Source organism: Indicator indicator, chromosome 16, assembly GCF_027791375.1.
Source record: "Indicator indicator isolate 239-I01 chromosome 16, UM_Iind_1.1, whole genome shotgun sequence".
In the NCBI taxonomy this organism is placed as follows: Eukaryota; Metazoa; Chordata; class Aves; order Piciformes; family Indicatoridae; genus Indicator; species Indicator indicator.
Genome location: NC_072025.1, coordinates 8365181 through 8383519, shown reverse-complemented (window position 1 = coordinate 8383519; position 18339 = coordinate 8365181).

Here is an 18339-nt window from a genome sequence, read left to right as displayed (position 1 = left end):
ATAGCAGGAGCAGCAGAAGCAATAACAAAGTAGGTGGTTTAACCTTTGATGGTCTTTTCCTGAGACGTCTCTAGATACTGGAATAGAGTCACTTATCTATTTATTTATTTTTCTCTCTGTGGTGTCTTTGAGTTGGCATATTGTCATACTATAATGCCAAGTCAACAGCAGTGCATACATAGGCTGGCTTTATTGGTCACTGATCATTTTTTTTTCATGTAATTGCCTTTTATTTGTAGTTGTTATTTTAAAGGTGACCCCTAACCCTGCTCATGGAAAGAAATAATAAATAGACTGAAGTCTGAGGCTTTCTTAGTATTACTACTCAGAGAAAATTAATATTAGCAAGGGCTGGTACTGCTGTTCATCTGCACCTGCATGAAAAAAAACTTGAGGGGTGTGGTGGTGGTGGGTGTATTTTTTTCCTGCTCTCCCACCCATCCTTCTCCGGCTGGTCCCTCATCCTGCTCCTCTCTTGGATTTCAGTTTCTCCTGTACTCATTTCTGTTGTGTGGAATTTGAGGTTTCTCAATACACATTCCCTGCCCCCAGCTCACACACTCCCCATGGACTCAGCTTCCTCTCACACATTCCACACTGGAGCGTACCACTCTGGAGGCAAAGTGGGCCCAGGGAAGAGTCCATCTGAAACCTCTCTGTCCCAGGCTTGCTCTTTTTTCATCCTCACCGTGCGAGAGTACTTTCACCAGTGAAAATGCAAAGATAACAGTTCTCATGGCACTATGGATTAGAAATTCCTGAAATATTTCCAACATCAGTCAGCAGAAAAGCAGGGTGATAGAAAACAAATGGTGACAGGAAGACAACAGGGAAATAGGGAAGAGAAATTTAGGGCTGTATAGGCTAAGGCAACAAAAAAAAAAAAAAAAAAAAAAGAGAAGGAGACAATAAAGCCAGGAGCCAGGAATGAAAAAAAAAAAAAGGAAGAAGAAAGGCAGAAAGAGATGAAAAGCTGAGAAAATGTGAGAGAAAATCAAAGAATGAACAAATGAACCATGCAGGCTGTAAAATGAAAGAGAATGAAATTAAGTGCATGGAACAAATATTCAAATACTGATCAAGGATGGAGAGCAGATGCTGAATATGAGTGAGAGCCAGAAACACAACAGGAATTAAAAAAATCTGACAGAAGATTTGGTTAAATTCTCATTCGGTTTGTATTAGGTTTGATTTGAGTAACCCATCCCTCATTTTCATTTCACCTTGTCCACTAGGAATCTGGTGCATCCCACAGCAGATTATTTTATCAAGGCCATTGCTAGTATTTCGCTTTTTACTGTTTTGGGTTTTTTTTGTTTGGTTTGGTTTGGGGGTTTTTGTTTGTTTGTTTGTTTGTTCTTGCATTAGGACTAAATGGGTCTATTCTCTGGGTAGCTCCAGGATGCAACTATTGTGACCTTTGTGGGAAGGGACTTCTTCTATCACTTAGTGTGTTTGTGTTTGAAATATATGCTCAAATGCATGGTCATACAAACATGCCCACATCTTAGACTACACTCTATTCCTGGGAAGTCCCGTGTTGCTGAGTATGGTACTGTCACTCCTCATACCCGCCCTGCAAGGGGGAAAAACCATGGGAAAAAGAACCAATGTACTGGTGTGTAACTTCTGCACCAGGGAAGGCCGTTATATAGCAGTTCAGAGCAGCACAATGAGCAGCAGGCAGAAGGGAACTGAGTCAAATACAAATATTTCTCTCTCATACATTATTAAAGACAAATACAATATAAAACTTCATTTATGAGCTGCTCTCAGTTACAGACAATCTCTACGCTGGCAACATCACCTTTGCCATACTGCTTTTAACAAAAGCTGTCTTCCTTTGGTACTATACTTTTCCATATGAGCTTGAGGGGAAAAGTAATTTAGTTTAATAGCAGCCACCCTCATTTTGAAGCAGGCCTGGATTTAAAGCCGGAAGTAATTAAATGTAACGAAGCCCTTAGCTTCTGCACTAGTATCAGAGCCATGTTATTCACAGCCATACTTACATGTCCTTGTTGCTAATGTGTCACTGTTGGATTTTCTCAATCACTGTGGCCTGCATTTTTAATTCCTGCTGGCTACTCTGTGATACAGTATCTGTGAAGGTTAACAGCTTTACAGTAATGGTCTGAAAACAAGGAACACTCACCTCAGGACTGTTTTATTGGTTTATATAGCAGCGGACTGTCAGTTCCCAACCCTCAACAAAAATCTTTAAGGCAATAATTTCCAAATTTCCCTTTCAATGGTAAAATTAAAAATAAAGCTTGCCTTTTAAAGGAACTTGCATTCCCCTGACTATGCCTTCTTCTTTTCTCCCTCAGTAATTTAATCAGATTTCTCTGGATGTTCCCTGAATGTTCTCTCAGTGTCCCTTGCTCAGCTTGGTATCTACATGGCTACTTCTTCTGTCTGGCTTGTTAGCTCTTTGGGGCAGGGAGTCTGGAAGCTTCCTGAAGTCACTGGGAACTCAGCCATTGGCTTGAACAGGGACAGACAAAATCATGTTTGTGTTAGCTCACTGGTAACAGTAACCAAACAACCCTCTCAGTGTCCCTTTCAATTTACCAAGATCCAAATATCAGATGTAATGTGTGACAGAATTCCAAAAAGAGGGTCATCAAAACAATCGAATCATACAGGAATGCTGTGGGATCCACCCACCAGTGTAAATAACTCTGTGACCTCAGTTTCATTATTCTTCCTTTCTAATGTCAATAACTTCCCACCATAAAAGTGTACCATGAAATGGAAGACATTTGATAGTCATCCTACCAGCATGGCTTTCATATTCAGAGGATAAGTAAAAAAAATATTTTTCAGTGATATATGTATATACATGTGTGTGCATAGATATGCAGTGAGGCTGCATACTGACTTTTATAAACAGTTTTTAAAATTTTTTTTTTAGAATGTTCTATTAAAAGTAGGATCATACAAAGGGCCTTTACTCAGGAAAGCAACCTCAGCTATCTCCATCTTCCTTCATCCAATGGGTCTTGACTAGTCAGTCCTAGGGAGTGATTTTTTCCCATATCATAATCATGAATAAGGCAGCAATATAATAGTGCCACAAACTCTAATCTCTTTACTCCTCTAAAGTGACTGTTGATTAGTCTCACCCTTACCAGGCTATCTAAACAACACTAAGAGTTTCTTCATGCAATTAAAGTATGGTCCAAATATTTTTATAAAAAATGATTTTACTGAAATTGTTACAGTGCTGAGGTCAGCAAGATTTTATCAGTGGCCAGTACCCTCTTTTGGTGTCTAGTGCCAACCTGGGTGTTTCCTTCTGCAGTTGGAGGTGAAATATGCAAGTAGATCAGAGCTACCACAGATTTCTTCTGGCAAAGTAGTACTTCCAGCTCCTGTTGATTTCCAGATGGGACAGATGATGGGTAGGTAGTAGGGTGATTCCAGGTGGAGCTGAACTCAGTGGAAGCTGGAAGCTGATATTTCCATGGATACCTTTCTCCAGCTTTTTAAAGTTTCAGCTTTCAGCAACAAAGTAGCCTTCCTATATGGTATTCAGAATGGATCCACGTGCTGATTTTTTTTTGGCCATAAGTGTCATTGGTTGCTGAACCCTGTTTTTCTCAAAGTAATTTATTTCTGCATGCTAATGGGTAGAATGATGTGCATAATCTAATGATCTGTTTGAAAAGAGTGAATTTTCAGAGCAATGTTAGTGAGGGTTGATGTTCATTTAGACTGCCTGTAACACTGCAGGTTGTTTTAGCAGTCTTCTTGCTACAATCCTGCATTCCTTTACCTTATCCCTTAACCAAAACAAGACAGTCTCTTTACTTGCCATTCCAGAGCAAATAGTACTTGATTTGTTTAGATGCTGATGGATAGCCAAGATCGTGCCTTTTGCATGGTACTAGAGTCAGTTTGAGGCCCAAAAGGCTGTAATTATTGCACTGTGGGCCACATTTAAATGAGATGGTCTCATTTTCTTAGTGCCAGTTTGAAATTAGAGCTGCTTTTATAATGTGGGACTGAAAAGATGGCATAACTCTGCAAGGCATACATGTAATTCCTAGGTGCATATTCTATAGTACTGCTCATATGTAGTTTTTCAGATCTCATTCTCTCTCTCCCCCCCCGCCTTTTTTTTTCCTGTCACAGGCCAAACACTTTAAATAGACTATAAGCTTTCTTTAGAAAATACATGAAAATATATAGAGTTAATAAAGCATTCATGAAACAAGGACATTTTTTCTTTCTAGGTTTGGAATAATCCTTGCAAAACCCAGCAGACTTGTGTATCTTTTGCATACATGGAGAACAATTACATCAAGGAAAGTGCTGCATTATGGACTTGTTACTTGACAGATCTTCTTATTGTTTCTTCCACCATATTCAGTAGATCTTGAAAGATCATTCGGAGGAACAACATCAAAGCATGCCTTGCATAGCAGTGAAGACCCTTGTCTTCGAGACACCTTACATCTCTTAAGAAGTGACAGCTATGTTTTCCACAAGACAAAACTGTAGTTGCTTATCTGACCTCCTGTAAACAACTGTCCACCCCAACAGGCTCATTTTCCTGTTCTCACTAAATATAGGTAGACCCTGCCTGCCAGGCCAGGGTGATGGCCCCTGGGCAGCACCTGGCTGCCAGAGCTCCATTCCCAGCAAGGACAGCAGACACATAGCTATTCAGTAGACCAGTGGCAGCATGTGGGGCCTGGAAGCACCCTCTTCCACCTTTCTGATGGAGCAGCCCAGCTCCATGACTTTGTGAACAGTGTGAATGGGAAATCTACAGCAACAGGTAACATACTCTTTCAGTCTGCTTCATCTTCCCCACATACCGAGCTAGACATTCCTTGGGCACTGTGAGGCCAGTGTGCTCATGCACTGCCCCACAGCTTCCTCTGACCTCTCCAATACAATAGAAGCTGTTAGAAGCTGCGGGGTTTAGAAATCTGCCCAAGCCACTGGGGAACATTCTGGTCTCTGGCACAACATGGCAGTTCTCACATAGGCAGCAGCCCAGCCCAAACTTGATATGAAGACTACATAGACAGAGGCATATGCTTTCATAGTTGTAAAGTTTGTGGGTAGTGTTGAGCTTTCAACATAGTGTGCAAACTTTCACTGGTTTTATTAATTACTTGTTCTCAAGTTTGCAGATTTTATTATATTATGTTAAAGTTTATATAAGAAGAAAGTATCTTTTTTAAACCCCTGTGGATTTTTACACTTTTTTTAAACGTCTATGAATTACATATAATATATTGATACAGCATTTATCAACAGTCCTAAAATCTCTCATGAAATCTGTATGTTTTCATGAAGTATACATATAAAATGGGTAAACAGCATATACTGTTGTATCTTGTCTCACCTGAATATGTGAAAATTTATATTTATTCAAAAGTGATGCAAACCTTCATGTAACTACTTTATGCCTTTCATTAAATCCTTTAATTTGCAATATGCCCTAAATTTCAGAGCAGTATTTGCGATATTATATACTATTTATATACTATTAAATGAAGCACTGCAAATTGCAATAAAAAGTTAAATTTAATCTGGCAAAATTAAGCTCACCACATATAAAATCAGTTCTTAAAACCAAAGTTTTTGTCATATTTCACAGTTACCTTGAGCATCTATTTTTATTCCTCCAAACTGGAAGGCAGAAAATGCAATTCAAACCAAGTAAAGGAAAAGAAAACCTAACCAGCTCCCACTCTCAAAGTAGCAACACTTAAAATTACTCCTCCAAGGGAGCATTTTTTTTCCACAGTTTTAATAAAAACAATCCTCCTCTCTGCTCATAGGTCACGTAGTGCACTTCTGGCTTGGTGTACAGCTTTCCACCGGCTGCTGTAAACGTAGGGAGGCCATTGTGGCTGGTTCATCCCAAGAGAGCAGTCCATGTCATTGGTCTTTCCCCCATGGCTGCTGACAGCTGCTTTGGTGAGGCTGCAGTGCAGCAGGTGCCTCGGGCCAGGAGAAGCAGAGTAGAAGGGAAGGGCTGTAGCAGGGGTTTCACTGCTGTGGCAAGGATGCATGGATGCCTAACAATTCTTGGTCCCGAAGGTTCCCTGCCCACAGTGAGGGGCAGCCCTGTTCCATTTTCTGCAAGGTGCTTGTGCACAGCCTGGTTCAGGCAGGCTCTGAGGAGTACTGTGGCAGTGAGGGCCATACTGGTTAGCCTGAGACCAGCAGTGCACTGGCATGCTGGCGGCTTGGCTGTGAACAGTTGCCAGCCAGGATGGCTTTGCAGGACTTCATCTGTTGTCGACATCCAAAACAGGCCTCACTAAAGCTGCTTTTCACCAGTATTGTGTCCCTCCTGTCCCCACCTAGTGCCATTGCCTTGGTGGATAGGTCTCATGCTTGGGATGAGCACTGGCTCAAGAAGCAGGTGTGGGTGGTTGAAGAACTTAATGAGGGTTAAGCCTATCCTTTCCAGTTTGGCCTGAATGAAAAGCCACTTAGCAGCTCTTTGGCAGCCTGCTTGTGGGCTTGGAGTGCATGTGGCTTCAGTAGTGGGCTCCACCATGGCAGAGCAGGGCACCTGTGAGCCTAGGCACAGGTGACTGAGGCTTGCTGGCAGCATATGGACATGGGAAGAGCATGTGCGTTGAGCACTGGAGCAGTTAGAGAGGCAGCTTGAACTGGAATCTGCCTTCAGGTCAGGTGGGGTTTTTTGTGGTGGTTTTTTTTTGTGTTTGGGTTTTGGGGGAGGGGGGGGAGGTTTTGTTTGTTTATTTTGTTAGTTTTGGTTTCTCTCCCCCCTGGCCCAAAATAACATGTGGGGTACATCTAGAGTGGTTTTATAGCAGAGGAGAACAGTGTATGTTTGATCCTATGTCAGCACTGGTAAGACTACTAGGAAAGGGATATGTATTTAGAGTAACTGAAGAGGAGGGGACAGGAGAGTTGTGTTTTCTTCAACTAGGGAATTTATTTTAAGTGTGAATGCTGAGGAAGCTTTCTGCAATAGGCCCCCAGAAGGCTCCTTGGTTGTTCCTGGAACCCCATACCAGGGCATAGTGATCCTTGGAGCCAGTAGTGAAGGCAGGCTGAGCCGGTGCTTGGCACCTGATCAGTCACAGGGGCTGCATGAAGAAGATCGTGATAGAAGTGGTGATCCGTTCCAGCATACTTTAAAAAAGCCATGTAGATCATGTGTTCTCTGACTGCATATGTTTTCTGAAAGCAAGATAAATCATCTTATACCTGGGTCTGCTTTAGCATTTTAGAAGAATGTACTGAGTGGTTAAATGTCTTCATAGCAACTACATGCAACACAAACCCTGGTATTTCCATGATGATACAAGGTTGTCAGACCTGTTTAAAAAAGTCCAATAATCTAATCTACTTAATAAGTTATATTAAATCATATAAGTACATGATGCAAGCATTGTAGTTGTTTTCCCTGTTTATAGCAATCTTACAGCTGTTGCTTTGCTGGGACTAATTTGCCTCTAAGGGGTTTCAACACTATCCTCTCCAGTGCATTATGAGAGCCTGTAATGTCATGTAATCGGGGCCATATTATTTTTGTCGAAATCTCTGGGAGTGATGTAAGAGGAAAAAGGAAACCAGCTAACTCCCAACCATTTGACCAAAGGTTAGATTAGTCTTGGCCTTCTCCCAGATAGACCTGAAGCTTTTCAGTCAAACATTTGTTCTGCCCTGCTCAAAAAAAAAAAAAAAAAAAAAGTTGTATTTTCTTCCACTGGTATGGTTTTGTATTTGTTTTTCTGCACTAATGTCCCATGTTTTCTTTAGTGCTATGCCCATATTTGCTGTGGATTACATCACTGAAACAACAGGTATCACCTGATATCAACAGGTATCACTGGAAAGTCTGAGTTTTGGTTTACAATTCCTATAGATGCTATGGAATGCCATGGGCATTAAGACTAAATTTTAAGTAGGTCATATTACAATGTGCAAGAAAACTTTTTATTTTTATTGTGTATAATAGCTGCACAATCTTAGTCCAATTTAGACCAAGATGGCCTGAGCATGATGCTTTATAACACTGCAGAAGCTGTTTATCTGCTTGGACAGTGCTAGAGAATCTCACAGCAGTGATGTTTTGTAGGTGGTATGAAAGTCTCCCTGAAGACTATTCTAGACCACGTACAGTCTGAGAATCTTCCGGTAGTACAGAATAACTAGCATCTGTTTTGTGTGTATATGTCTGTTTCTACATGCAGGGATGTATTCTGGTTTGATTTTTTTTTTTTTTTTTTTTACACTGTGTATGCACATTTAGGGCAAAAGATGATGAAGTTTGTGAGATTCTTTAGGCTGTTAGGTAAGAATCTTGATTTAACTGCAAAAGGATGGCATTGAAGTGCTTCGTTATGAGCAAGTAATGTCTGAAAAGGTCGAAAAGGACATTGGTCTTTAGAGAAGTCTGTCTGCTTGTTGCCCTTCTTTGGTGTGGAGACTAGATTGGGTTGCCACAAGAAGAGATATCTAACCAGTCAGCTGGACTGAAACAGTCATAACAAAAAATTATCTGGTGCACTGAACTATGAAACAGATGCAGAGTGGGAATGAAGCAAGGGAAGGAACAGGAAAAGGGGTGTATTTGGATGCTAAGTTTTGATAAAAGTTCAGAGATGTACCACATTTTGCAAACATTCAAACTATTTCTTAATGCATCTGACTTATATGCTTTCTTTTAACTGCTTTTCTGCTTGTGCCTACTTATGTATTGACTGATTGACTTTTATTTGTCTGATTGACTAAAAGGCCAAATCCTATTAGGGCCAACTCAGAGAGGCATATTTTGGCTGGTTAAAGAAAATAATGTTAGTTATATGCATCAGAATAACAAATGTAGATATTACATGGTCAAACAATGATTGTCATAGAAAGAAACCTGATTAATAACTGAGAAATTATTATAGTACTAATCCTGTCAAATCCTTTGTTACAATAACAAATGTATTCTATTGTTCTTTAGTTCCACAGTGCTTTAAAAAAGCAGAAAGTGTAGAAGTTACAGTCTATTTAGATGGTGGTGTTTTACTTCTGGTTAAACCAGATTCTAAATGATAAATTTAGATGGGAATTACCAGTGACTGTTACAGAAACATTAAGAAAATAACTGAGGCTTGTGCATTTGAAATTATACGTTACTTCTACATCGATGTGCTAGCATCTAATTTAAGCTTCCAAATAAAGTCACAAGAATTCAGTACTAGTCATGTACTTTTTCAGATTGTTTAGGAGAGTTTTTCAATCTGTTCAAGTGAAGCTGCAATTAATTAGTGTTATGTATTGCTGTTTGCTAGCTCATATACTCCATGTATGAGCAGAGATAGTTCAGAGGTTAATTTTCTTTTCCTGTAGTTATGCTGGGTGCATTGTGGCCACCCCGTGGGAAGTCAGGGTTCAAAAGTGACCTTGCAAGTTATTCTCCTTAGGAAGAAACAAGTTGAGAGTTTGGCTGGGGTGTGCTCTCCACCCTTGGGAAAAACACAGCTTGCATTGCATCACTTGTTTGCACTGGCTCAAGCATATTATTGTGGGTGTGAAGGCAGATGAACTATCTGTAGTACCTGGTACCTTCTAAGAGTGTATTGCACTGTAATTACACTATAAAAAAGAAAATGCTAGGAGGTAAGAGCAAGCAGCTAGTGTGACATAATGCAGTTTGTTCAGTATTAGTCATAAAGGAGCAGAGAAGAAGGACATACAGGCCAGTATAAGTCACCCTACGTAAGTACTTAGGTGAATAAAGAACCAAAGTAATAAGTGGCAAGAGTTTAGGAAAAAATCTATCATCATTAATTATCTGATCAGTTTACAAAACTATCTATCTATGTAAAATGATAGCTTTCTTTTACTTAAAAGCACGTATTTTGTAGGGTTTTGTTTTGTTATGGTTGGGTTTTTTGTTTGTTTAGTGAGGACATTCTCAAGGCATTGTGATTTGTTATAGTGCAGTTGTATATTGGTGCCTTGATGGTTTGAATTCTCAGGATTTAACAGTGTTAGTAAGAGGCTCTAATCAGAGTTCCCTAAGGATAACCCCTCAGCATATGGCATATGTTGAAATCATCAGTAGTTTTAGGTTTAAAAAAATGAAGCACTGACTATAATTTGGATTAATATAGGCAGGGATGTCATTTTCAAGTAAGATTCCTAGATTAGGAACATGTGCCAGAGAATCTCACCCTAATTTGATATGTCTGTGCTGTAGGTGCTGACACCTGCTCTGTGGGCCTAATCTCCTATTGCTGTCTGAAGAGATGTGGTCAAGAGGGTCAACAGGGTTTAGAGAACAGTTCATCTCAACCTAGAGCTCTAATCTGAATAGTACTGCCTGTACTGGCTGAGCCTGTTAGAAATCTCAGGTAGTGGTCTGTCTCTAGACTCAGCTTTTCAAAGATTTTAATCAGTCAGCTACAAATTGATTAAGCACAGCCAGCCACAAACTGATGCCTGATTGCTTCCTCAAGTTAAAGCCTTGCAGGTACCTAAATACCCATAGGTCATAGGTTTTCAGTGGTGCTGTAAATTCAGTTGACCTCAGCAAGAATACAGTCTTAAGTCCTCTGTAAGCTCACCTTCTATTGTGGGGAGCAACGTAGTAATGGGGAGAGAAGGAGAATGCAAGGAATTGAACTGTATACAGCCAAATGAAAAATATGCAGCCTGAATGTGTGTGTGTATAAAAATTAAAAAATTAATAACATCTAGGTATATATGTAAGTATGGGGCTTGCTGCTTAACTGTGTAGAAACAGGAAGCAACACACAAAAATTGCGGTAAACCAATACAAGTGCTGAAAAGCTAATTTGTCTATGCTTAAACCCTGGTAAAAGTTGATGGTATTATTTATTAGCTGAGAGATCCTGCATTGAGTCTAAATATGTAGAAATTAATGACTGGTGTGGCTGTTTCTAACAAGAAAAAGCAGATCCCCCTACCTAAGGTCTTAAAAGATTGTTAGTTTCAAAGAATTTCAAGGGTTTTCCCCAGCTGAATTTGTCAGAACTGAAAGTAATTTAAATTCTACTCCTACAGATCTGTAGACAAACAGAATTCCTCTGTAAGAGTCTCATCAATTCTCAGTCTATGTGCTTGTGTGTATTAATTTTTCCTTTACAATAATATGACTATAGTGTTAGTGTGCAAGAAGCATGGCTCAGAAAAAAGACAGCACCAAAAAGGGTGCTGTGTTAGGAGTCAGGAGATCTGTGCTTGATCCCAGCCATTTTTAGCAGATTTTTCTCTCTAATCTTAGAATGAGTTGGTGCATTTTTTCTTTTAATCAGCTTCTTGCCCATAAAATTATTATAATAATAATAATTTAATTTTTTCCTGACTTTTCATTTTTAAAACTTACGAGGTCTAGATCAAGTCTCTGATGTTTGTAGAGGACAGTGTGGTCATGGTTTTGATTGACTGCATAGAAATAACGAGGTGATCAGTTAATGCCTTTATCTTTTTAGTTTTGTTTTTGTGCCATGAAGGGGGATTGACAAAGATGATGGAAAAGAAAGCAAATATTGTTTCCCTGCAGGTCATTGCAGCTGAAATAACTTAATTTTATTAGAACAGTCTCAAAATTAACTCTCATCTTATAACTCCCTCAGATCTTGTTACTTCGATTTGTACACTGTCCAAAGCCTATTTGTGTTGCAAGTCTATTCCATAGAAAGCGCTCATATCTGCTGTCTCATGAAGATAGGACAAGATTCTTTCCAGATATGAACTTCTTGAACATCTTTGACATAAGTAAGAGGTTGAAGCAAATTCATAGCTTCGGATTCTGCATGGATTTTGGAAATCCTGAATACTGTGCAAGATTTATGTATTTCTTATACACTGAGGAACCTTTCAATTTACATTTCGAAAATAATGCCACTTAAAGGGCAATTGGAGCAAGCTGTAGAAGAGGAGCTGTGTAGGAGACATGATCAAGTGCATGATTGGGAGTGAGGCACGAGGCTGTATGAAGTGTGTAAGGACAGCAGGGGAAAGAAGAGGTGAAAGCCCACTTAAGCCACCCATTCCCACTACCCTTTTTCTTCCATAAATTTCATTATGGTTAATCAGTTTTTCTCTCTGCTCAGCACCTTCTATAGATGCTCAAATACTAATTTGCCTATGATTGAAATGGGAGGTGGTTTGTGACTCAAGATGAAGCAAGAACATTTTCCATAGCTTTAACAAACATTCAGAGCAGAAAAAGTCTTGACTACGGATAAAAACCTATGAAGGTTATAAAACATATTTGAACAATAAGTGTAGTAGCTGCTTAATGTCCTGATAAAAACAGATTACAAAATTATTTGCTATAAAGTTTGGTATCTGTATTTGGTAAAAAGGTATGTTGAACTGGTGCAGATGAGACTAATAATGTCCTACTGAGCACTGGCTGCTGTGGCTGAGTCCGGAAAGTCAGTTATGTTTGCTGCTTTGGTTCTGTAGACAAAATCACCGAGGCACATAGTGTAATGAGGAGCTACTGCATGGCCTGCCCAGTGTTTAATGGCAGAGCTGGAAAGTACTAGTAGAGGCTATATGCACAGTGAAGTTAAACATCCGAGTGCTTTGCCACAACCATAACCTTTGTAGAGGCACTCCAAGAGGAGGAGGAATTAAGGGAGAAAGAAGTCCACTAGAGAGAATAAATAAGAAAAGTCGATTGTCCTGAAACTTTGTAAGAAAGAAGAAAAATCAGAAAAGCCTATTATTTTCCTTTGTCAGGCAGAATCTGCTGGTGGCTCAGCACACTGAACTGCTCTGTGCCACATGGCTCTTGCTGTTGAGCACAGCTTTCACAACTAATGCACGAAATACACATTTGCATTCAGAACTGCTGAGAACAGCAATTTGGTGACTATGTTACTACCCCAAAGAGACAAATAGTAATACACTTTTATTTCCTACTTAATTTTTTCAAAATTCTAGAAACATCATGAAATCTATTGGTCAGACCATAATCCTAAGACTTTGAGAAGCTTTGAGCAAAATTCCCTCACTCAGACAGCTTCTGCAGTCCGCAGTATGAATTTTGCCTGAAAAAGAATGTGGCCCCAAATATTTGAAACTTCATGGTAGAAGTCTAGCTGGTAATTAGTCTTCCTAGAGAGGACATTACAAAAACAAATCATTAAGCCATTTGTTGCTGTTCTACCCTAGAACAGTTACTTAAAAGAGCCTTTTTGCCAGAACCCTAAGAGCTTGGGATATTGTGGTTTTAAAATAGAAATCAAGCAGCGAGCCTGTATTTTAGCAGGGCTGTGTACTAGCTATTCTGTAATACATGCACAGTTCACTACAGGGAAGAAAACAGGTTTGGCATTCTCATAGGAAAGAACTACAAGTTGATTTGCAGCAGTGAGAAACAGTAGTTGCAGAGATTTTGTTGTTGTATTTTTTTATAATGGAATAAGAAATTATTTCAATATGTTCATCCCAGAGCCTTGGCCCTGACTTTTTGAAAGGCATTGGGCAGCTGGAGTCTGCTGACATTTTCCCACTGGAGCAATCTGAAATGGTGGCACCAGAGAAGTTCACAAAGGGAAATCTAATGGGAATTGTGGAGGGTGTCAAATGTTCTGCATTCCCTAAAGAAACTTGGAAAAGTCTGTTGTACCAGCAGGTACATTTGTCCTTGGGAGGCAAATGCTGCAAGAGGAAGACTGATTGAGAAGTTGGGCCAGTGCAAATACAGGACAGTTATTGCTCTGGGTTTTGCTGCAGTTTCAGTTATGGGAGTAGGTGGTTCTGTATATATTGATCTGATCAGAGGTCTGGCCAACTTACCAGTCCCCAGATGATCTCTAGTAATGGCGACCTGTGGCTCAAGTTGTCTAATATGCAGTGTGGAGAAACACTTGTTTCTACACAGATTCTCAGAAGAGTCCATTGCTTCAGTTTAGTCTCATATGAGGACAGAAAGGGCATAGTGGTCTCAACAGCCTTGCTATATTTACCTCCTTCCCTGTACTGAATGTGGCAGCCTCTGGGATAAGGCAATCCTGGTGCAATAAAACATCCTAGTGTAGAAGCCTTCCTTGTACTTCTCAGAAGCTACAGGCTACTTGGAAACCACAGACTGGTAGAAATGCCCCTTTCTTTGGAGGTAATGTAACTTTCTTAATTTCACAGCCAAGTTATATTTAAAAGAGAATATGCACATGATGTTGATAGAATAAGGCTGAAGAACATTTGGTGACTTTTCTGGACTTTTTGGAATGCTTGATTTGTCTGCTTAGTCCCCATAGCTGTATAGCCTGGGGATGGGGCATCTCACTAGCCAGCTCTGAGTGAGAGAGCGCCACATTCTCGTGGTAAATGAAAAATGGGAAGTTCTGACTAGTGGCAGGACCATCAGATGCAAGTGGAATGCTTTAGCTGTCATCTTAATCTGCAGTTTCTTGGTGGCAACAAGGCATACCTTTCCGTTCAGCATCTTTCCCAGAAACCTGAATGTTTTTGAAGTTCAAAATTAAAAGCTAAAAGGAGGCCTTTCTTGTAGACGCTGACTGCTTTGAGATTGGATGTCAGATGCCAAAGACTGTGAGGGAGGTTTTGAACCAATAGGAAGCAGGAAACAGCAGAAACTTCACAAGAGAGCCTGCTCTGTGTCCCATCTTGTGGTCCCAGGAGAATCTGAGAAGACCAGTGCACCATGAGCTGGAGCCTTTTTGCCAAGGAACGCAATGCAAACACATTTTCTTTTTGTTCAGCAGCAGGAGTGAGCTGCACCCAAATGTCTTGCTAATTAAGCTGCTGTAGGAATTGGGAACTCAGACAGGCATACCAAGAGCAGTGAAAACCCCCAAAATTATGTGAGTTAATATTAGCACAAGTTACACCAACCTCATAATGAGGAAACATAAGGGAGAAGGATTGGGGCTAAGCAAAGTTATGAAAAATGATCAAATTGTTTATGAGTGCATATGCACAAATGCTTGAATACTTCTAGTGGTGGATTGTTGAGAGGCCAGTGCAGCTAAGTTCCTGCTTCATTACATAGACAAATTGCCAAAGGAAACATTATCCGAACAGTTCCACTTCAAAGGCAAGCTTTGGGGAACTTGCGGTACTTTCAATCTGGCCAAAAACCAAGTGTAAAGTGTAAAATATACATGTTTAGGAAGTAGGACACATGCCGTTCAAGACAGGCCTTTCCCATGCTCTCAGACCAGTGCAGCTTCATTTGATGTGCAAATTCATGATGTGTGATCTGTCCTGGCAATGTGCTGCCTGCCAGCAGCACAAACATTTCACAAGCACCCTTTTGGGTTCCTTCAGCCTGCTGTGTGCACAGCCTCCTTGGCAACCTCTGCAGCTGGAGCTTTTCTTACAGTCTGTTGATACTGTGGTTGCACAATCCAGGTTTATTTAGCAGGTCTCATAGAGAAATTCCAGGCAGATGAAAATACCTCAAAACTAGCCTGGAATTGCAGGATTTGATGTTAGATACTAGGATTAATTGACAATACAAGAAATGGTTAGAGTAATGCACTGGGAAACATATCTGTAATGCAGAATTCATTGATTGTTAAGGCAATTTGTCCTGCCAGATGTTCCAACCATCCTGGGAATTGGAGACTTTGGGACATTACAAATGATGACAAGGGCCCTCCATAATTTGTTCATAAATGTCACCTGAAATCAAGTGAAATAACGTTCCCTGGAGTGCATCCTGGCACTGGAGGCACAGCCAAAAAAGTATATGCTGTGTAAAATACAGGATGGCCTCTGCTCTTTGATGCATCTCATCCCTTGAGCCAATGAAAAGTAATAGTGCTCACCACAGAGAAGCAGTGGATTATGGACGCAGTCCTTCCTTCAGTAGAGACTTCAGTGAATTTAAATCTGTTGATATCAGAAAAAAAATAGCTGTGTGCTTTATAATGCAGTGGGGCTCTGGAGTACCTGTACTAGGGGGATGAGTTAGGCTTTTAGTGAGGGTTCAGTTGGCAGAGCTGTTTTAGAATTAACAATTCCTGTTATCCAGTAGATGTGCTTTTTCTCCCCCATCTAACAGGAGACTAAGTGGATTTGGGACATTATGCAACAGCTTTAGTGACCTATCCCAGTTGTACCAAGAGGGAAGTCACCCTTGTGCCTCCACTCACTATCTTTGGCATGGGTTCTCAGTCATATGTGTGCGCGCGCAGCATCGAGGCCTCCATTTTAGATATCAGAGCACTTGGTGCTAAGCACCCCGCCAGTGTAGCAGCTCTTCACTACTAACATGACCAAACCTGCAGTACAGCCAGCTGTAATAATCTGTTGCTTGTGTTAACCTTGAATTCCAGTGTGTCAGTTCTGGTCCTCTGAGAAAAATTAGGGAAGTGCTTATTGAAACCAGTATCCCAGCACTCCACATTGTGCTGCGTGGAAGAGGAAAGTGGGACGCCAAGCCCTAGTAGTAGCATATTCTAGCCACACTTTAGTCACATGAAATTATACCACTGTTCTCACAGTAGTCTAGTCTAGCCTGTTAAGTAGCCCAACTTTATGCAAAAGTCCCCCTGCTTTGATTTAGAGGTTCCTGAGCTTTCTGGCAGGGCCACACATAGTTCCCTGATACCTGTGTGCTGTCAGTGAACACAGATGATACAGGAAGAATTATTGAACTATGTGTTTAATGAGGATGAGGAAGAAAGATGCATTTTATGCAGCTGTAGTGTAATGTGCTGAGAAAAGTCTGTTTTGAATGGGTTGGGAATGCTGATGGCACAGAGGCTTTTCCTGCTTCCTGATAGACAGAGCACTGTGAATATCAGTCATTGTGCTATGAAGTTGTTATGAGAAAAATAACTTCCTGTGTTGATGGACTTAGCATGCAGTGAAAGACAGATGTATGGATGCAAATGTAAAGTGGTTGTATACAGGCTCTCCAGAGCTGTAGATGCAACCATGCAGACATGAGTAAACAGTACAGTCTATTGCTTGTCTTTGACTTCCTCTCTAGCTAAATTGGTGCCCTGAATTCAGTTATTATGGGTTCTATTTTTCCCAAGACAGAACTGAGAAATGAGAGGGCAGTGTAACACAATGCCTCTGCATATGCAAGACAAGCTTTTTCATCCTGGCCTCTGTGGGAAGGGAAACTGGTGTTTGTATGCTGCTCAGGTGGTATTAATATCTGTTGCTTTGCCTGAAGGGCACAGAACTGAAATACCTTTAGCCTTTCTTCCCATCTTTTTTCCCCAGAAGAAATGCATTTATCCATCAATTTACTTTTAACGACTGGGGCTCCACAGACTGCTTATTTACAATGGACTTAAACTTGCTTATGTCATTAGATGACAACAGTCCTTGTTTTCATGGGTTCCGAAACAACCTACCCTCCTTCATTTTGCTTTCAGGAAAAGACTCCATTGCTAGTGCCTATATGACTGCTTGGAGTGGTAAGATAGGTTGCAAACAGGTCAGAGAGCAACAGCGCATATGGTTAAGTGCTGATTGTCTACTCACAGTCCAATTACAAGAGTGTTGTCCCTGACACTAGTTAAATAGAAATTAAAATCTGCTAAATATATTCCTGATATCCCAGACCATCAGGAACAGTACTCCTTTTTGAGAATGCAATTTCAATCCTGTTACGAAGTTTTATTCTCTTTTATCACATCTATTTTAGTCAAATTATTTATTGTGATTACCTGTAGAGTCCTGATTAAACCAACAATATTATTCTGTGACACTGAGGTATACAACTTGCTTGCTATACAACAAAGTTTCTTGGCCCTATTAATTCAGTAGTTACTTTATCTGCCTGGGCACCATTTCAAAGAAGAATGCTGTTTCTGGAAATGGAAGAAACCCTGAAATAAAATAATTGCTTAAGGGAGAGCTATATAGAGTACCTGGTCATGTGAATTTTTACAGGCTGTCAAATAATATTCAGTCTGTCATTCTCCTGGTCTATCATTTTGAAATTAAAGACGAGTAGAATACCACTCTATAAAAGATTGGAGTGTTAATTTCGTCATCTCTGTGACTCATCTACTAGAGAAAGAAAAGGCATCATGGTTTTTTTTTAAACATTATCCAAAACTCAAGCTGTGATGCAGCAGTTTGCAAGGGTGCCCCACTGGTTCTGATGATTTCAGACCTTCCCCCATAGCTAAACTTTAATGACCATGAGGGTGAGGATGAACTTTGGCTATGACCTAGATCTGCAATTCACAAGTGTTTTTCATACAGCTGCAATAATATTCTAGAAAATGTAATTGGCCTTTTATTTCATTCATTTTTGCAAATGAAAATAAAGCTACTGTGAGAGCAGATCTTTTGCTAAGAAAATATTGTTTTAAATATTTTTATAGCTCTGTCAACAATAAAGGAGTCTCACAGTCTAAAGTC